Source organism: Poeciliopsis prolifica, unplaced genomic scaffold (assembly GCF_027474105.1).
Source record: "Poeciliopsis prolifica strain line A6 unplaced genomic scaffold, Auburn_PproV2 SCAFFOLD017, whole genome shotgun sequence".
Lineage (NCBI taxonomy): Eukaryota > Metazoa > Chordata > Actinopteri > Cyprinodontiformes > Poeciliidae > Poeciliopsis > Poeciliopsis prolifica.
In genome coordinates, this window is record NW_026562392.1 from 8,943,998 (window position 1) to 8,966,390 (window position 22,393).

General features: G+C 36.9%; 1 long non-coding RNA gene across 3 annotated transcripts in view; it reads right to left on the minus strand.

Annotated features, from left to right (window-relative positions):
* Positions 1–3,114: 3,114 nt before the first annotated feature.
* The window catches only part of LOC129367588 (uncharacterized), a 111,062-nt gene continuing 91,783 nt past the window's right edge, over positions 3,115–22,393 (minus strand). For all 3 annotated transcript variants that reach the window (XR_008606723.1, XR_008606722.1, XR_008606721.1), the window contains 2 exons: positions 13,099–13,142; positions 3,115–3,723 (listed from right to left, as the gene is read on the minus strand). This is a non-coding gene — a long non-coding RNA (uncharacterized LOC129367588). The remainder of the gene's footprint in view (positions 3,724–13,098; positions 13,143–22,393) is intronic.

A 22,393-nucleotide genomic window follows, 5' to 3' on the forward strand; every position in this document is an offset into this window, starting at 1 on the left:
TAAAACAAAACGAATATGCTGTCAACATAGTCTTTGCTCTGATATGAACATGGAAGCAGATACTGTAAATGTTTCATTATCCTGCTTTTCTTTTTCCTTCTTTTTACTGTAGAGAAATCAAAAAGTTGCGTTGTGTCTGAGCATCGCATAGACGTGGAAGCACACATCCACGAGTCGCCGTCAGGCCTGCAATACTCAGAGAAACCTACCAGCTGTGCTTTTCATCAGGGTAGAGGGGATTCAGGGTGTGTTAGTTTACAACATGCAAGGACACAAAAATTGGCTGTCTGTTTCTGGTGTTGTGCAAAGCTCAGATCTTAAGTGTTGGCAAAGCTGTTCCTGTGTGTCTTCTTCCTCTTACAGCACTGAACATGTCTTTTGCACAGTTTCATTCTCCCCTTTGCTAAAATAGTTTATGTTCTATTTTCTTTGATTCCACTTCTGACAACAATCTCTCACCCACATCTGGTACATTTAACTCCAAACTGAATCTATGGGATGACAAACATGGTAATTTTTTACTTCTCTCTCCTGTTTTGTTTGCTCTATTTCAAGCTGTCCTCTTCATTGTCTTTGTCTCATGTTTGTGTTTCCCATTCCATCCCTGCTTTCCTGTCACATGCTCATCGCTTTCATTCTTAAAGGGGGGCTATTGTGCTCTGTTCTGTACTGCTCTGACCTTCCTGTTATTTTGCTGCATTTTTAGTACCTCAGTATCAGGTGCAGTGAGTGACAGTTATTGGTCTGGTGTCAGTGGTTCAGGCTCAGGCGTTACCTCTCTTTAAGGCTGATCTCATTTCCTGCACACTTCCTCTGGGGGGTTAACGGCTCGTGTACTTACACATATCCTGGCTAAGGTACATTGGAGGGGGGGGGACAAAATAGACTACGCAATAGCCTAGGCAGCAAACAAGTGGAAAATTATGTGTACTGCAATCCAAAGTTAGCTCTTTCTGAAATTAAATTGTGTGCAACAATATTCTTAACTTTTTTCTCAAATAAAATATTTTTATTTTTTAATTCAAGGGACAAATTGAAGACAAAAACAAATGCAATGAAAAATAAATCTATTTTTTAACATTTTGCACTGACAACAGATACAAGCAGTATTAAAATATCAGGTGCAGATTATGTCAAATATTTGCCTTTTTGTAATGTTGTTGTTTAGGATGTCATAGTTTTTCCAAGTATGCAGTGGTTCTCTTTGGTGCAGATTATTTTGTAATAAATATAAATCAATGTGTTGCCGTCATTTAGATGGTTTTGAAATTAGCTCCTACTTATGGGCATCCTAACAGCATGAAATAGGTAACTCTTCATGAGTAAATTCTGCATCAAATCACGTGTAGTACAATGTCTAAGATACTTTGATCAACCCCAAATTTAATTATTGTACTTTTTCTTTTGCTAATTCTTCAAAAAATAACTTGTGATCTATGAGAGTTTCTATCTCTTTGCAAAAAACTAAAATTTGGATGGCTAGCTTTCCCCAAATATTTGTCAAAATATCACATTATTGTGATCGTATTCCTGAGATAATAAATTGTATTATTTTGTCACTCCAAAAAAATTCAATGGAAAATAAATAATTGTTATGTACATGTTCACAAAGATCAGCAACTTAATTTTATTTACAGCCGAGTCTTTATAAGTGAGGATGAGTGTAATCTGTCTATAGTGTGCCCAAACATAAATTTTTGTAGTTCCATGAAAAGTACTTTTAGACTTTCTCCCAAATTTTTTTTACACCATACCAAAATGCAAAAATATAAAAATATATTCGGTGTAATGTTCGAACAAATAAACCATTGCTAATAAAGTGGAAGCTGAAAATGACTTGGCTGTTCGATTCACAAGCGATTTAAACCAACATGTAAAATTTTAATTTTCTTATGAAAACTTGGAACGATGTCGCACTATGTACTTGACATCCTCAAGATTTTTTTCTCTTCAAACATTGTAATGTATAAATTATACCTACAATATATAATTTGCACTATATATTTTCTGCCCCTACCTCTTTGATTTTCCTCTCTGGCAGACTTGCTGCGGGTAGCGAGCAGAGTGAGAGGAAGTGTGATAAACTGTGCATGGAACATACAGAAGGGGCCCTGTCTGGCTACAGTAGCCAGGGTTAGTAACCACAGACAAAGATGGAGAGAGGCAGATAGCAGGGGCCTAAAACTGCTTGCTACATTTGTGTGACAAGGCCAACCCCAGCTTGATGTTTTTGATACCCTACCCGGCTAAAAATGTTTCCCTGTGTGAAGATAACATATTTTTCTTGGGGCTTTCTGCCATTACGTAGGGCAGCTATTTAAAGTGCTTAACCAGGGGCAATTATTATGTAAATTTTTTTAAAAAAGAAAAGAAAATATTTTCTTAAAGCTTGCTACAAATGTATTTACAAGTAAATACTGTTTGGTTAATATTGCACAGCCTGCATATTGCAAAATTTTAGTGCAAAGACCCAAGAGCACTAATGCATGTATAGGTATCATGGCCATATTTGTTACATTATACACTTAAAAACTTTTGCCCCAGTATTTCAGTATACGAGATCAGAACAGTCTTTGCTTTTGTGAAATGTAAGACACTATACAATTGAAAACAGAAGTTTAAGTACACTGAATAAAAAAAAAAAAACTTTTTTTTTTTTTTTTTTGTAATTCTGACCTGAGGCAAAAGAAGTTGGATCTATTTTGACTTCATACGGTGGGGGAAAAAAAAGTATTTTTATTCATGTAGATAAACTTCTGGTTGTAACTGTATATGCATTCAGTTCCAGGTTATACAATAATCTTTTGTTTCTGCTTTGTTTTGGCCATCACATTGATTTGTGATGGCCAAAAATCAAAACTGACATGCAACCTTGAATAATTGTCCATCTATTTAAGAAACCTCCATGTCAAGAACTTTGAGTTATGCTTTTTCTGTGTTCATTTAGCATTCAGAATTTTCCTGCTCTGTCCTTATGTGACATTTGCAGTTGTTATCATGAGCTATGTTTTCACAAGTCCTCTGAGCAGGAAAGAAATCTCTTTGTACACCTTTATATTACATAGATTTTTCACAGAGCAATACAAAGTTCATTAATAATCCATGCTGCAATGATAAAAGTTAAACTCTTCACATTTTTATTGTTACAAGAGCCTGAGTTTAGGCATATTTCTCCTCTGAGCTATGCATATTGCATGAGCGCAGGTCCTTAATGCTGTTTTTGTTCCCCAGCGACCAACGTTAGACAACCTCCATTATAGTAGATGCAATCCAAGCTTATGATGTTACACTCTGACCTTAGCTTCTTGAATTAATGGAATCTTGAGTAAAAGGTTTGTCTTGTATAAACTGAGCCTTTAAAATGAGCTTCATGGGTTCAATTCTACACAAAAAGAAAAAAAAAATATATATATATATATAAAAAATAAATAAATGCATGTCTCAATTTTACAAATGCAAAGCTGTGCCTTTACTATACAAAACACCCAAAACCATGAGACCCATTTAACCACTTCTGCTCAGTGAGTAGCATGCTGTACAATTTAACATTGATACCACAGGACAGTGCTAAATCTTCAAACATACAAACACACAAAAAATATGTCCTTTCATCTTTTCTTCTGTTTTTCTTTCCCTATCAAGACATTCTCCTCTCTATCGGCGTCTTCCCTCTGCCTTTTTATGCAGGCTTGTTTTTTTAGATCTTCACTCCTCCGGAACAGGCTGCAGAAAGACAGACACAAAGAGAGAGGTATGAATGCAGGTATTAACAGATGTAATGATGTACTTTGTCTATCCATATGGTAACAGAAATATTTTTTTAGAAACATCAAAGGATTTAAGTATAACTGCAAATCCCATTACTCCCAATTCCAAGTTCAAAGACCAGCAGGATTTGCAGAGCAATACAAGTTATCAACACCAACTAGAATAAGAGGTGTGTGAAAAGTACAAATAAACCTTCCATATGCATGTTTATACATTTGCGTACAGTGGAATCATATTGAGTTTTTAGTTCAAAGTTAGTGAGAAGCCTTTCGTTTTCACACTTGGAATTCTAACTTCAGGGAATTTTTTTTATTTATTTTAGCTTTAAACTCAAAAATTTGAACTTCTGTGTAAAAGCAGAGTACATTATTACACTGCTTACTTCAACCAGACATGCAGCATTAATGGAAAACGCCTTCTTTGTTTTAAACATTTGATACAGCACAATGCATATTGAAAAAGTCAAACAGTTTTTATAAAGTATTTGTCATTGCAGTAACCCTGCATAACAAGTTATTTGGAGGTGGGTTGTTAGCTTCAGTGTGGTCAAAATTTTGCTAGCTTTGTTCTGACATTCAGAGTAGCGTCATTGCTGTTTTGGAATAAAACTCTGATAAATTCTTTTGTAAGTGAAAGAATAAAAATCTATTTCCATCTTTAACAAATTGCACTGGAATAATGAGAGTCATCAATTCCCCTCAGGGTATCTGTCTCTGAACTGGTCACATGATAAGTACCTCATATTTTCCCTACTCTGCATTTTTTACAAAAACAGAAACAAAAAAAGCTTAACCATTTTCTTTTTCCTTGAACTCTGTGAAAAGATAATGGCATTAGAAATTCTTAGAAGCTCACTCTGGGAACATTGCTCAACTGGAAAGTGTAAGCTCTACCCTGAAACAAGCCTGAATGTCTCTGTGAAATGAAAAGAGCCCCGTAAATCACCACTCTTTAATACTATGTCATTAAAAAAAAGAACTGACGCATAAATCACAGGTAGTCTGCATTATTACCAGGGGGTATGTGTGCTGTGCTCTGTCATATTACATTTCTTCCAACGTGTCAGTATGGCAGGCTTCACATCTGGATCAGCATTATTCTGACAGTGTGAATATTGAACAGAGTATGTTGCATCAGACACTATATGCAGTGCATTTAAAATATGTAAGGTGTACCTTGTGCCACGTACGGTAGCAAACTAAGCTTACATGAATACAAAAAAAATATTTGGTTATTTACACAAAATTCTAGATTGATTTAATTTATTTTACAATCACACACAACCTCAAGTCTTAATGCATACCAGAAAATGTCAAACTTGAAAAAACACTTGGCAAGAGGCTGATTTAAATGGACAAGAAATAGCATGGCATCAAACATATTTCCATATAAGCCAATCAAATTGTTGATGATACTGCTTTTTTTTAAATGTGTAAAATGGAACAGGTAATTGGGGGTATTAACTGGCATAAGCTCCAGTAGTCTGATGAGAAAAACTGTACCACCACAGCTTCCCCTATAAAGACGTCATGACCAAACGAGCCTGTAAAACAGAATATATTGTGGAAGTCATCAAACTTAAATAAAGCCAGATATTCAGGATTTATGCTTCGAACAGCAATTAGACAAAATTACCCACCAGACTGCCTTGCTCATGTTTCAGACAGTCAGACAGTTCAGCTATATCAGGGTGTGTCATCGAACTGCGAGCGCTCCAGCAGTGACTCACCGTGACAAATCTGAACGCTCGAAAACAAGAACAAACATTGTATTGTCTTTAAATTTCAGAACTTTAAAAGAGCATAGGCTTTTAAGATTCTAACCCATGTAATGTGTCTTCTGTGACTCTACAAAATAATAGAAGCAATATTCAGGACACTTGTCATGTGTGTCATCTGTATCAAGTCGTCCACTTTATAGTCACTCAACACTCTGAAGTCTCAATGCAGTTTCTGAATTGCATAGAATAATGTAGACAAAGTTAAGAGATCAAAGAAAACAAGAAAAATGACAAAACAACTCAGATTTCAGCCTTGTTCTGCCCGTTTCCCTTCCTTGTCTTTTTTGCCTTGCTGTTTTCACTACCTTGTCCTGCTATTCCATTTTCAACTCGTTTTTGCTGCCTCACTTTCTCTCCACCACCCCCTTCATTCTTCTGTCAGTCTGTCTGTCTCTCTCTCTCTCGCTTCCCTCATGAGCAGACAAGGAGAGACAGAGAGACTGTTGTTGTGCTTGCAGTCTGACACTATCAGCTCATAAATCCCTGTCAACAGCTTGTTCGCCTCCTCTCCACTCCTCCCCCCCATTTCTCCATTCCTTCCTCCCCTCAGTGGTGAAGGAGTGGAGGAACCCGGTGACCCACTGGTGGAGGCTCGTCTGGCACAGACAGACAGATCAACCTGCTCATTCTCCTTTGTATTTTTTTTTTTTTTTTATGTATCGCTGGCTATAAATAGTTTTAGTTAATTTGGGGACTTTTTGGGGGGGTTTCTGCCAGTTGGTCTGAACTATGAGACTCCAAATGTATCTTCAGGTCTATATTTTTATTACATTTCAATGACTCAGATTGAGTCACTGAGAGGACCGTAGCCTCCAGCTTCTGTATCTTGAGCTGGTTCAGTATGGATTTTCATGCGTATTGATGAGTCTCATCTTCTCCATGTGGTGTCTTGAACAAACGGGCTGTTCATTTCTCTAAAATGTACATATTATGCCTGTTTTTTGGGGGGTTTTTTGTTTGTTTTTTTGCTGACATGCAAGACTAAAGCTAGACAATTCACCCTCAAGGAGCTGGAAATCCAACCAATAATATTTTTGGGTCTTTGACATCAATCCAATTGTTTAAAATTAGGCATTTTCTTACATTGGATGAAATCCAATACTTAACTTAAAGCTGACAAAAGGGACGAAATCTGTGTGCTTGAAAATAAAATTGATGCAAAATAAAACATTTCAAAAGTACATCACTCACCAATATCATTCCAGACACGAAAGCTAACATGATGCTGTGACAACCTATGAGGTAAGACTTAAATTGTCATTTCATTCTAGACGTGTATGTTGCCCAACACAGCTACGGTCTTAAATAAACAGAGTCTTGTTCCACCTGAGGATGTTTTTAACCCTAGTCGTTTGCTTACTAGCAAACTAGGGTTTTTGCTGTTTGTTTTTTTATTTTTTATCTTCTTACTTCTTCTGATTCGTATTGTAAAATATCTGAATGTTACTCTTATACTCTCAAAACAAGAGTGTAAGTTGTTCTCCTGCTTGAAGGTAGCGCTGTTTTGAGCATAAATAACCATGGATGATTGCGCTGTTGGGAACTTTCTGTATTTATCTGGGTACACAGTCATCACCGCCTTCCCAAGGAAAGAAGCCACTGAGTGTACACATGTATAGGGGAAACTGTAATGCTCCACTTGTGAAAGTAAATCTGTTGGGTTTTTCTTTGCCACTCAAAAAATTCTGAATGTTACACTGGAGGATGGGACTCATCAAAATTAATTATTTTATTAAGAAAATGAGCCACTGGGTGTCACAAAAGTCACTTTTGTCAAAAAGGTGCTCATTACCTTAATTCCAAAACAATGTATACATATACATACATAGAATGGATGCTGAAGAACAAAAGACTAATAAGAGAGAATCCAAATGTGAGTGAAATCACTCTAAATTAGGTTAAAACTACAAATAAACTTATTTTGAATTTTGCTTTTTTATGTCTCTTTTCAATCCCTCTATTGTCTAGGGACGGGCGCTGCAAACATGGCTTAAAACTGTCAATACAATTAAAGTTTGTGTTTTTACTTCTCATGCACATTAAGATTTTCAACCATAGATTACTTTATATATGACACTTTATGACATAAAGAACACAAACCAAGTACAAGGTGAGTACTTGACTGACTCTGTGTGAAGCAAAGCCAGTTTATTTTAGTACATTAAAAAAATTGAGTAGCAGCACTCCCTTCATTTTGAGAGCTATGAAGAGGAGTTTAAATAATCACTAAAGTTGCCATTTTAGACTTAAACTAAAGTATGTTGGATTGCCAAACATCAAATTTAGTTTAAATCTAAATTTACACATTTCCACTGTAGCATTTCTAATCTGAGGTGAAAAACTTTTTTTTGTTGTTTCTTGACAATCTGATTTTTTTGTAAAAGTAATAAAAAACACAGTAGAAGAATGCACACCCCAAAGACTTTCCTGAATCTCACTTAATGTTTGTAACATGCTTTCTTAATATCCTTAATTGATGCTTGCTTTCTTAGCGTGAAAGTAACATTGTCATTTGCTCTGATAATAACAGTTTCTTTTATGTCCAATTACAAACACATAAAACAGTCATTTCTCCCCAATTATAAATGATATATTTCTACACACCCAGATCAGAAAGATTTCACACAGCTGTGGGCAAACATCAAAAACTTCTAAGACCGTAGGCAAAAAGACGGACGTTGTGTCTTCCCATTATTCCTCCACCTCTGTGTCTCCCTTTTTCCTGCCTCATCTCTCTTTCCCTCAGGCAATGTTTGCCGGCAGACAGTCACTGACATCGGTTTCCTGTTGTTAGGGGTAAACACCTGGTTAATGAGGTCACGCAACACACCAACAAGAAAGAAAAGATGCCACAGAGTCAAAATTCACAGCCCTCGCCCAGTGCATGAGGATATATACGAAAGACTCATAATCAGGTCGTGCAGCCACATACAGGAGGCACAGATACACAGTGGCAAACAGAGAGGCAAATCTTGCAAAGCAAGCGTCAACATGAATGCATACAAACACATACAAAGCTGCTCATGCATATGCTTGGCACAGACTGCTAAACAAGCATTGAGCCAACCAGTCTGTGTGAATCGCCGCACACAGGCTTGTTAAATTATAAAAACACACACAGCACAGTGCTGAGGTGAAAGAGAAAGAGTGAAAGTCATAACATGTTCTATTCTTTTACCATCCCTAAAATGTTTATCAGCCACAAATAGAAACCAACTCCAATGTCATGGTTTGTCGATATGCTGCATTTGAGAAATCTTGAAAAATGAACAGCGGAAGTTCACTCTGTGATGAAACGTAGAGCACAGAGCCATCTGTGACTGCAAAGGCCTCCGTCTCTGTGGGGGAACATTTCAAGCTGTACCTGTTCTTGTACTTGCTGTCCAAATAGCTGCCTTTGTTGCTAATGTTCTCAAAGTGTCAGGACAAGAATGTCGTCACAATTTCAGTTTCAGGCAAAACAGAGGGGCCAAAGGGGTGCGAGAGCATGCACGTGGCTGTCAGTAACAAAGACATGTCAACTCTGAATGATTAGCCGTGGAAACACGGAGTGAACCACTGTGCTTTTATGTGTGATAAGAAGACAGCGAGTTCATGTTATTTTTTTGCTTGCTCAACAACCATTTGATAAATGACTTGTACTTTTACTCTGACAGGTTTTGTTCGAGAACATAAGGTCAAAGCAGAGTTTCTGTTTAGCGAGAATCACTGACCAACCTCCAAGCATGATGTACAGTACATCACCCATGTACATGTATTGATAAAGCCTGTGTGGTTACCTGGGAAAACCTAAAGAAAACAGCAGCCCAAAAGGCAACAGAGGATCCTTACACGTCAACCATCTACATACTTGTTAATGTATATCCAAATAAAATTAATTTCTAAAATTTATTTGGTTTTATTATGTTCTAAAAACCTAACGCAGAAACCTTTTGTTTTTGTTCTTTTTTCAGTGAATAAAGTGGTATACAGCTGGCAAAGCCAATGTATTTCTGTTGATTAAAATATTTCCACCCTTGAGTTTTAACTGTAGCAGCATCCGAAACCTTATCGTTCGCAAACAAATCTTGGTAATAGATTTTGTGGTACAGGTATAAAACATGCTGCATGTATTCGGTACCAAGTTTAGTTTCACTGGCCATAGTTTCTTAAAAACAAGAAGTCCATAACATAGAACCTGTTTGGCAATGGAAAGTTTGAAAAAGCGACACATTGATCCCCAATTTAAAACACAATTTTTGAATAGATAAGAATGACTTTAATGAATTTTCAGTCAGGACAGTAAGTCAAAGACATTGCTAAAACTTTCACACAAACACATAAAATCTGTAAGGAATTAAATTTTTTCCTGCACTTTATCAATACCAGAGTAGTAGATATACTGTAGATGAGGTAAGGTGTCTTTGTATTTTGAACATGACATGAGAATCGCATTACTTTAGTAATAAGTGCTCCTAATTTCACATCTTACGAAGTAACAGCAGAATAAATGTCAAACATGGCTGAGACAGAACATGACAGATCAGCTGCTTTACTCTTTCGCCAGAAATATCACTTCAATGCATAAGTTCAAATATGCTTCTTGTAGCAATCTATTTTAAACCTAAGACAATTACTATAGTTATCAAGGAAGCACTTTTTACATGCGCACAATTAAAAAAAAGCAATACTGAAATAGTTAAGTCTCGACTCATATAGACTCTCGTGCTCGAGCTCAAGCTGTCGTTTTACATAAAACTGAGAACCCTTCATTCATTGATTGTGTCATGAGTCATGATTTGTGTCATGTTTGGAAAAGTAGAAAAATGTAAGTCATATTGTGAAAATAGGTGTATTGTGTAATTTGAAAAAAGTACAGGTCCTGTCCACTTCAACATGAATATTGCCTAATATAAAACTTAAATGGAAAATTTTCTGAGCCATTTGAATCTTCTAACCATCAACAAGTAAAGGTTTGGTGACATGAACTCAGAATCGTGTTTGTAATTTAGTTTCAACTTTGTTTGAAAAATAGACATTGACTGATCCTTCATTTCTGTGCTAGAAGCCACAATAACTATGGAGACATTTTGGTTCTAGTGTTCTGAGTCTGTTTCAATTAAACTTCAAATGTCAGCAGGAGTGTCAAATAAAACACAAAACAACCCCCACACCCCCAAAAATAAAAAAATAACAAATTGATATCAAAGGATACAAAGCTAAAAAATTCTTACAAAAGTTAAAAAGACATACTTGCCAACAAATCTAATTGTGTTATGTCTGTTCAGTGACTATTTAGAAAAATATTAAATTTCAGCTTTTTGTTTCTTTTTTCTAATATACTTAGAAGTAATGCAACCTACATTTTGTAGATTTAATGTAACTGTATAGAATTGATAAAACAAATTTCCAATGCAAGACAAATTAAGTAAGCCAAAAAGAACGAAGCTTCAACAATGATATTGAACACCAACACCTAACAATATTAGTGTTTTTTTAACCTAACAAATCATGTTCAGTCAACTTAGTCATAGGGATCTGTGTGATAATTTTACTTAATCATCAGAATTGTTTCTAGTACACAATGTCAAATATTAAAAATCATAAGAGGAATTTGAATATGACCATAAAGTAGATAATGCCCTGCTTAATTAGTTATATTGTAAACAAATTGACTATTTAAACACAATTTTAAATTAGTCCATTTAAATTAGGCTTATTTTAAAGCCTGTTCATAAGGCTTTTAAATAATACATTGTTTTCTTAGTTCAGACTGAGAGTTCATCCCCACACTTTATATATCAAAGACTGATAACAACTTCATAATTAATTCTTCCTTGTTTTCTCTGTCAAAACATTCTCTCAGAGGCACCAGGACTATGTGATTCACTGAAGAAGGAAATTTCACAAGTTATTCCTGGACAACAAGAAGCAGCCTGTATGGCATGTGTCATACAAGTGACAGGGAAGCCCGTGATGAATCATCAGCCCTGTTAGACAAATGGTCTTTCAGTTGCTTCAGTCAGAGTTTGATTGTCAGAAGGACAATCTTTTCTAATTGTTTTTAACAGAATTGTCCTGGTTGTGTTTTTTGATGTCTTGCCGCTTCTGTGTTTGACTGAGTGTGGTCCATGCATTTATTTGCTTTTGCAAGGGAAGTGGCTGACAGTGAAAAATTAGACCAATTTTAATTTTAATTGCCAGTGAACAAATGGCCCAAAGTATTTATGAGTTTTGACCAGAGGGACAGAGGAGAAAGCTTTAAGCATGAGACCGTTTTCCTCATCACAGTTTTGAAAAAGTGCCACAACATGACTGGAACCCCTTTGAAGTTAGATGAGTAATATTGTTGGAGATCAACCAAAGCTTTGAATGATGAAAACAGAATAGGCAAAAATGAAATTAGTTAACAGAGCCAAAGGTAATACTTTTTTTTCTGTCTTTTTACTATGAAAATAGCCTTGTGCAACATTTTCTTTTAGCTTTCTACATGTAATTGCTAAACAAGAGAAAATCCAACCATAGGACATGGTGGAAGGTGCAAAAGAATGAAAAATAATTGAATTACACTTTTTTTGTGTGTGTGTATTTTAAGCCTGATTGTCAGACAAGGAAAAACAGGAACAGCTGTGAAGAAAAGCTTTATATTTATATGAAAAACACAATATAAATGAGCTCAATTTTGTATCGTGCCCTTGTATTTTTGTTTATGTTTAAATAATGACCAGCAGAGCATATGCTAATCATACTGTATACCATGTCTCACTACACCATTTATGAGTGGCTTCAAGAGATCATTAACGGAATTGCTAATAAGAAAAAAAAAAAGCATTTGACTTTTTATCAATACAGACAGAGTGTTTGCATGTATTAGCATGTCAATAATTACCTCTAAAATTGGGTCAATGTATAGACATTTGAATATACTGTATACACTCAGGAGCACTGGTGCCAATGTGCTATTTTTCCAGCATAACTGTTAGTAATAGAAAGATGAAAAGCATATCAATAATTTACCATTTTATCTTAAAAATGCAGGACAATATGATGACCACACACAACTAATATGCAAACACTAGGTTCATTAATAAATTCAAAACAAAAAAGGCAAAATTTCCCACATTGCAAAACACAAAAAGGGCATTCAGTCAGTCTTTACTTAGTGACATACAAACCCATGGGAAGGTACAGAGCTGAGACCTGTGTAATTAGAGAGAAAGGAGGAGACAGACAGATAGAAAGAGCTTAACCCGAGGCACAGCAACAGGAAGAGAGACAGGGGGAAGGAGAGGTGACAAGGTTGAGAAAAATCTTCCCAACCTGAGAGAGACAGGAAGCAGAGAACAAGAGAAGTAAGAGGCAAGTTGAGGATTAATGTGATGTACTTTATTTATGCAATTATCTGAGAGCGTGCAGAAGCAATGAGTGATAAGAACATAGGCTAAAAAAAATGCTTTATAGCAAGAAAGGGGATAAAATGAAATGAAAAAGAAAGAAAAGAACAAAGCAGCAGAATGGGTTATGTGCATACATTTCTGAAAATAAGAAAATAAAGTGGCATCATAACTCACCCTCAACTTCTGTATAGATGTCACTGAATCTCAGTCTGCCTCACCTGAAGGAAAGAGAAGCCTGTTTACATTCTCAGATCACATGCACCGGTTTATGTTTTTGCTCTCAGGTTAAAAACGAAAGCTCACCCTGTGCCACAGGAAATGTTTATTTCTCCTTTGCACAATATGCATGTGACAAAACGTCAAAACTTTATTAAAGTCAAGTCCAGTGATGAATGCTGTGCCTCTGAGATAAATAAGGGTCACCGTACCTTTCCAACACTCTGTATGTTTTATTTATGTGAAGTCCCCAGCAACAATAATGCTCCCTTTTAGGTCAAGCAAATGTCATGTGCACAACTGTTTCCCTTGGTAGGTTGGTGTGATTGTGTGGTGGAGGGTCGGCAAGCGCGTGTGTGTATACGTGCAGGCCGAGTGATGACACTGACCTTAAAAACTCCACCTGTTATTGCTGAAATGCACCACATTTCTGGCCAAGATACATTTCAATTTGACAACTCTGCAGAAGCAGAGTATCTGTAGTATACCCAGATGGAACATATGCTTCAAATTTTGATTGTAGCTACCAATATTGTGCATCATATGGCCGGCAGCAATGTACTTGTCAGTAATAACTTACATGTGAAAGTTGAACCTGAACTTTGGATGAGGAAATGTGCACAGCGCTTTACAAAAGTATCTTCACGCTTTAGAGTTTTTTGCACATTATCTCACAACCACCAACGTCACTGTATTTTTAACATCTTTATTTTAAATCAAATACAATTTGTGTGTAATTTTGACATGAATAGACAGTTATTGCTCACAGTTTATAAAGTGAAAATCACAGTGTGCAATCGTATGCACTTTCCCGAGTCAATCACATTTTTCTGCAAATACAACTTTAGGTTTTTGGGTGTATATCTCAGCTTGCTTTAGACACTTAGATACTGATTTTCTTTTCTTGCTGTTTGCAAAGCAACAGGAAAGATGTTCAAAAGTATTATATATTTTTCAGTCACCACCGTTTCTATCATTTTCTTTAGGGGTATCAGAATAAATGGTGCAATGTCATCAAACTTTTCAAACTTTTCATTTGTAAAAATACCTTAAGACTATCATTTTCCCTCTCTAGACTTCTGTATAGGTCTGTCATGTACACTCCCAGCAGATCATATAATGTCATAAAGTTTGTGATTGTAGCATGACAAAATGCACATAAAATATGAACAATGAAAACATTAAATTTCAGCTTATCCCCTCTACTCTCTTAAATTATATCACTTTTTATTTCTTTTTTTTACAATTTCACCATCAAACTCAAAAAATCTAGAGCAGATGTAACATCAGAAAATCTTTGTTAACATAAAGTCACTGCAGTCAGGCTCACTTTCTTCCTGTTCTCTATTTAGCACTCGAACGCCCAAGAGCCCTTTGAGAAGATGCTGATACACAAATTCTCATGGGCTCGTTGGAGTGGACTGGAACCAACAAAAACTGCAAGCAAACATTGAGGCTGCTGCATCTGACGTGAACACAAACAACCTAAAAGCCCACATTCACACATCTATGTGTACAATTGCGAATGTGTCTGGGGTTAAGTGAGAAAAAGTGGAAGGGTTGGAATTAGAAGGCGAGCATATGCCTGCGTGTGCGTGTGTGTGCGTGTGTGCGTGTTCGGTTGCAACGACTGGAGGGCGTCTCAAAAGCGTTACAGCATTAGATTTATGAGGGCATTCACAGAAACACTGGCAATAAAACAAAGATCTTGGTTCCTGTCAAAAGTTCATATTAGGTCCTATTGTGGCAAGAGGGAGAGGAGGCAGAATACAAGCTTTGTGTGTGAGAACTGGGTGTAATAGAAGGAGGTGAGACAAGAGGTCAAGAGAAAAGACAACAAGCTGGAAAAAAAATGCCAGAGAGCAGAGGAAACAAACAGAAAACATTTTCAAAGAAGGGGAGAGAGAAAATATCTCTTGACAAGCAAAATGAGGAAAGGAGCCATGGGGAAAAAAATCTGAGCTACCAAGAGAAACAGTCAGCAGCTCTGCTCCCCCCTTCAGATTCTCCACCCCTTGGTTTTTAGTTGCCAAGTCAACACCACATTATGGGTCCCTGGGTTTTTTATAATGGCTGGGTGTGTTCTGATCCTGCAGTAAAGCCATCAACAGTCAAATTCCAGTCTTAATTAGTGGTGGGAACAAGAGTGAAAAAAAGGCAAATCAGCTGAGGAACAATTAAACATCGCAGAGGGGGAAAAAATGTATGTATTTTCAGGCAATATTTGAAATTGTGGGATGGGATTCTGATGCATCAAGCTCACAACATTGCCGCTTTTAAGGAATGCCACTTTTCAGCTCTCTCTTGTTTCGGTTAAAGCTGGGAAACAAAACTACAACTTAACAGTGCTTTCAATCTGTACTTGGTGGATGTCAGCAGTCATATCAGTGAAAGGCACTGTTTTTAAGTGGTTTCAGAATAAAACAGACTGAAAATCCTGCACAAAAAGAGTCATTTTGAGATGAAACCAAACAGTGAAGGGGAAGTTAGTGTGTTTATGGACTGTGGAAACTTTTTAAATAAAATAATCCATACATATGATAAACAGAGACATATTCCTACAGATCTATGCTTTGAAGGGAGGAAACTATTAATGTATAGTAAGTTAATTACAAAAGTCAGCCTAGTATGTGAAAGGTTTTATTTTACACATTTTAGTGTTTTACAGTGTTTTGAGTTATTAGTAAAGTTTCTGTTGACACATTAGCTGAAGCACATACGCAGAGGCAGTGACACGTTATAAAAATACAGTGTTAAAAAATATATATATATACATATTTTGTTGAATTGTGATTGTGGCAAAATAAAACAGCGTGGATTAAAACAATCTGAAGAATGATAGACCTGTACCAGCCATGGTAAAAAGCCATTATTATGTAAAGAAAACAATCTTTAGCAGCATTTTAACAGTTTCTACCAAGATTGCACTGTATTTGGCCTCTTCCTCTTTCTTGTCAACTCTGACCTCCTCAGGAAAGAGAAGCATATCATAACATTGCCACCACCACGTCAAGAAAAGATGTTACCAAAAAGCCAACAATCCTTTAAATCCTCAATGAAATATTATCTATCTTCATGCCCTACCACCACAAGGGAAGATACATGTTGACAAGTATAGGAAGACATTTTTGGTCTGCAGATGACGTGCTTGAGTCTTGTTAAAACCACACAACACCAAGAAGCAAAAAGGAAGAAGAAAACAATTCCAATACAGGATGCAAAAGCTGATTTAGTTTTTTTTTTCTTGTTATGGAGCAGCTGTTTGGCATTTTGCTTTATTTCACTGTGTGCTTTCTCTGTCAATGGGTAAAAGGTTCTGTGCCAGAAGCAGAAAGCTGCACACACTGTAAATCACACAAGACATATCATAGCTTTTGAGTTTGTAGAGCTGTCAGTTCAAAGGCAGACTCTTACATGTGGCAAAGTGATCTGGCAGTATAGAGTATCATATACAGCCTGGAACACAAAACCAGGGTTTGCCTCTCTGGATCTTGACATCAGCTGCAAGCACCAGTTTTATATTTTTAACATTCAGCCCAGTGCTTGGAACGACTGAACTTAGATCTGCTCTGGAAACATCATTTATATTTACTTTGTACTCATCCACCAGAGCCCTCTACCTTATAATTTCCAGGAATCAACTTTTACTGTAAAGCGGCTCCCTATGTCATGGTAGGAGTCAGATGTGCTGACCAGCTGCATCACCATGATGTCAACATAGTGGAATTCAAGTCTGTCCCTCGAGGAGAGAAAGGGTAAATTTATATGTGATTGACAAGTGTTGAGTGAGTTTTCTGAATACAGAATGCATGCTGACAGGAAGGAATAAAGCAGGGAGAGGTCTAATTGTGACGGATTGGCTTTACCTACTGAGCAATTACAGTGAGATTAATTGCTTACTTGTCACTTCATTGGACTGTTATTAGCCAAGAAAGCCGTCTCTGGAAAGCATTTTAATGTGAGCTAATTGACATAATTGTTCTGGAGATGACAGAAATCCTGTGGTATTACAGAACATTCACTTTTCCCTCAACGGGTAAATAATAAACTCAACAGTAATTGACAAAATGTTGCAACTCAGAGAAAGGATGCATCAGCAAGAGGTGACAGTCGGCAGGCAAAATTAAAAAAATAAAAAGGCAAAAAAGCGAAAAAAAAAAGAAAACGTGTGCATCTCTATGCAATGTGTGTGGCTCTGTATGTCTGAACAGCATGAAGTTGAGGTCATGGAAACTTAACTGTCTGTGTTATTGCCGAGGGATTAGCCTGGCCATGCCCTCACATTGGCTGGAATGCCTTTTCATCCCACAAACACACATGATGTGCACACTCAAGCAAACACAAGGTCAGGCGGGATAAGTAGAGCTGGGTCTGCATGACCTTGCAGCACTGTTTCTTTTAAGCATGGAAGATGTACAGTACCCTTAACAACTGTGGTTCCCTGGGTGAAAATACTGCATGAAAAAGCACAAAAATAAATAAAACTGTTGTTTCATCTGTATATTTTCAAAACAAACAAGCAAAAAAAAACTAATATTTGAAGATTTGTTCAGTTACCTTAAAAACGTCCGTTTTAGAAAATAATTGTTTTGAAATATAGCACCTGGGTCTACAGGTGGCAGTCCTGAAATGAATGTGAATGAAACATGTTTTCAATTTGAAATATTCAAGTGATCATATGTGTGTTTACTATCACATAGTAAACAGTAAGTTCCTCTGGGGTAAAAATCTGATGTGACACAGAGGCCAATTTATCCTTGAAGGTCTGCAAAATGGGGAAGACAAGCATACTGGCTATCAAGACAAAGTGTGTTGACCTTTATAGGTCAGAAATTTGCTACACAAACATTGCTACTCACCTAATCTTAACCCATGATATTTATATATTTATACAAAATAAAATCTGGAAAGCTTTCCAAGCATTCCATCTTTAATTTCCATCTGAAGATGGAAATTAAGCACAAGCAGAGACAAATTAGATGGAGCATGTCTGTGGAAAAAAAAAGATCTCAAGCTGCGCTTTGACTGGGCCATTCTTGAACATAAATATGCTTTGATCTGGACCATCCACCATACCTCTGGTTGTAATTTAATAGCTCAAAACTAGATCAAAACAAATGTTGATATATTTTACTGGTTTCATCTCCTGCGTCAGACAGACTGATTTTAAAAGGCATTTTATTTAGTTCCAGAATGCCAAAGACATACTTCAATATGTAGTTAATAAAATCATTTGCATAGTCGATTCTGCATTAGTGAACATGTGTCCTGTTGAGCACTACACAAACTCCAACAAGATAAAATCCACCCACCATCTGGAAAAAATTACAGTGCGTTACAGTGAGGCATATCTTTCCCTCAGTGAGCAGGAAATGGCTTATTTCTCCCGAGCACAGCCAGTCCCAGCTGGGGAAGTGGCTAACCACATGAAACTAGTGTGATCCTGTCTGTTTACACACAGTAATTTGCACAGGTGAGAGAGCTAAGGCTTCTGGGATGAATGCAGTGGCCTTGTTTAGGCCCTACTCAGAACCGAGAAACTGACGGTATTTTTGTGAAAGTCATGAATTCATTTCTTTCATCAAATCCAGAGATGGATTTGTTTAGGTTCTAAATTAAATTTTCAAAATGAACATTTGATTCAAACAGAGTTATTTCGAGCTGAAAGGTGTTTGCTATTAAATGGGAAATATGTGGACTTTTTAATCTGAATTTGGCTCACCTGAATATATGAAGGACACCCACACACAGTAGTTTATTAAAATATTTTTGAAACTACATATAAAAGTGACTTTTTCTTTCGACATCTGAATAACTAGAGGCAGAGGAGTGGATCTATAGTGAGTCCATTCACACTAAAACTGTAATTGGTTTGATCCTGATGCAGGGGTTGTTGGAGGCTCTTTTTTCATACATAATTTAGAGTTTTGAACACAGCTTTTCATTCTGCTCACAGTCCGTTTACTAAAAAAATAAGTCTGTTAGGCACCACAGTTATTCAGCTTGTTGTTATGTAGGCTAAGTGTTGTTCATGGTGATTTAAAATAGTTCAAACCTTTGCTGGAAACTATCAAAATCAGAATGTTTTATTTATTTTCTTCTCATAAATCAAAAATAATTGAAACCAGTCTTTATTTTATCTTAACCCTTGAGATTTTGTTGTACCACTAAAAAAATTACAAAATAGCATATGTAGATGCAATTAAACCTAGTGAAATTATTTATTTTTCTACAACTCATGACAAATTTGAGGTTAGTTACCTTAGAAAAATCTACAAAACAGTCTCCAATAATTCTTTGTGCCCACGAAGCCCAACCAAGAAAACCCGGAGTTGTTCCTTTACGGCTCTTCAAGTGACTTCCTTTTTTAAATTTCCTCCATCAATTTTTATTGGAGATTAAAATATTGATTGATTTTCTATCATCATTTCTGCATATTTCCCTCTGATTTGAGGTGATTGCATTTTGTGCCAATCTTTACCCGCTCTCCTGTCCTCCAGTCTCCTCTCATCATCTGTCACAGATGCAGCCATCCTCGAAATGCCTTGTCCTTTTTTAGATGTGATTGTTAACGTCCACTTGCCATACCATATGAACTGGCCTTGATGTTTCAGTCTACTCTCAACGTTTCACCATGTCCCATTTTTTAAAGGTTCTTTATCCCATTTGTGTCCATCTTGGTCCTCCGCAGCAGGAATATTCCATCGGCTTCGAAATCAAACTATGTACTCTTACAATGCAAGCTGTGCACAACACAAGTTCGTAGTGGAAGGCTAGATTTTGTTTTCCTTCTTTTAAACAGCACTCTTGTAATCTCTTTCCAAAATGCCACCCTGTCAGTGAGTTAAAACTCATTACAAAAAACAGCACTAATACTTCAACTATGAACTGCTGTCTCATTTTTTCCTACCATGTCATGTATGTTCTGGCTTAAAAGTACAAATTTAAAGCTGCAGTATGTAACTTCTCAAGAAAATCTATATTATTTTACATATTTTTCAAACTGCTACTATGTTGTGACAGTATGGAACAGATAATCTGTGGGAAAACAAGTCAAGCTCCTCTGCTTTCTCCCTCAGGTCAGACTGACTGCCATCTGCACAAATACACTTCTCCCAGTCAGAAAAATAAATAAATAAATCAGAAAGAGGAGGAGGGTCTTAGTACTGTCAATCATACTTCTGTATGTGCTGGTCACCCTCTTCCCCTAGCTCTCTGCTGTGATCCAGCTCTTTCTGTGATTTTAAATGCAAAAGCATTCTTGGTAAACTAGCATGTCTGGTGTTTGCTACAGTGTTAAAGTGGAGGAAAATAATGTTGTTTCTTTCTACAGCATTGTGATAGACACTTAATAGTTACTCAGGAAAGTTGTTTCATTAACACATGGAGCGTCTATGCATAATAAACAGTTTAACAATGTGGTCTCCCTTTGTTTCTGTTTGAAGAAGAAAACAGCTTAAAATACACAGATGTTGTGTCACCACAAGTACCCAGGCAAATGTGATCCCACACGATGCAACTCTGTATGTGAAGGGTAGTGTTTTCAGTGAAGGTATACAACAATATACACATACACACACACACACTCGGTAACACACCCTGTCAAACATCCATCTCCCACTTTCATATTTATTTTTTTTCTGGCTTATTTATGCAGCCATCCTTTCAAATCTAGCTCACACCCGCTCGTCTCAGCGAGCAGCTGGCCTTTCCTTTCAAACCGTAAGATTTCATAGACCTTGAGCAAAAACAGAAGAATAGGCGAGAGGGAAAGAGTGGGGGGGAAAAAAAAACACAGCTAAGGTAATAACCTGATTTCGCCTCAGTTGGTTTTGATTTGGGAAAGGAAGAGTGTGTCAGAAAAACAGCAGGCTCTCCTCTGTCTCAGTTCCATGCCAGATTTTGAGAGGGAGAAGCGAGGAAGGGATGGTGACGCAGAGCGAGAGGAGGAACAAAACGAACAAAGATGGAGAAGGACGACGGATCGCACCCATGTGCCAATAAAATGAACTGAACTGACACAACAAAGCACATATTATTGCAAATATGAAAGTTCTATTGAAGGAGACTTGAACAGGAAGATAGAAGAGGGAGGTGGGAGGGCATTACCAATGAATGAAATTTTAATAGCTCAGAGATCATCTGTACCCAGGAGCTCAAACAAATATAAATTCTGCCTTCGTATTTGAAACTTCGTTTTCTAAAATATGGAAACATTATTATTTCTTCTTTTCATACCAGGGTAAATTTTAATCATTCTGTAGACATGACACTCAAAAGATTGGAGAGACAGTGAAAATAAGAAAGGCAGGGACAGAGAGGGTTATGGGTAAATGAAAACCACCATCGACACAGATACACTTGACCCCCCCCCCCATTCCCCCCCCTCCCCCTTTCCTCCAGGTGTCTGTATTCACACACAAGGAGCATTTGAATTTTAAACTCCTCCAAAAACATGTGTCAGCCCTCACCAATCTGTCATCCTGCAACGCCCTCACAAAAGCAAGCTCACAATTAACTTTAGCAGGAAAAATGTGCCAATTTAGCCCCAATTTTCTCCTTACAGCATCAGATTTTGTTTCAAATATGTATTTTTTAGCATAATCTCGAGGCATGCCATTTTCCCTGCCAAAAGCATCTCCATATCAACAAGGATGTCCCAATTTGCTGATTTTTGAAGTGCATCCCAATTCAGTGCTTAAAACATTTTATTTCAGGGACTATATTTGGTTTCAGTCTGGCTACGTTCTCGCACGAAAAACTGTTTGGGAGAAGCGAAGCGTTGCCATTTAAGTCACATTAAATAAATCGCAGCTTTTAAAAACAAACTAGAATCAAAATAAGAATGAAAAATATTTTGTTTAGTAGTAATAATAAATGGGGAAACAGAAAGGTTGTTTCTTTTAAAATATTGCAATAATAGATCTATTTCTGCTTACAATGCTGTTTAATTACAATTAATGCACAGGAAGTCTTGTGATGAACAGACGAGCCTGCAAGGAATATGTTCTCTGCAACTATATGCAGCAACACAGATCTACAGAGCAAACATGCATCCTGAACGATCTGATGATGGTCTGTATTGTATGATGGACGATCACGCTGACAGCGTATTCCAGGTCTGGGAAAAACGTATTCAAAGATTTGAAGCAGTCAAAAAGCAGAAACAACCTGGGCCAGAATAAGGGACTTATTTTGAACTCTGGGGTGACGTTTTCTTTCTCTAAGGACTTGAAAAAAATAAATTATGAGT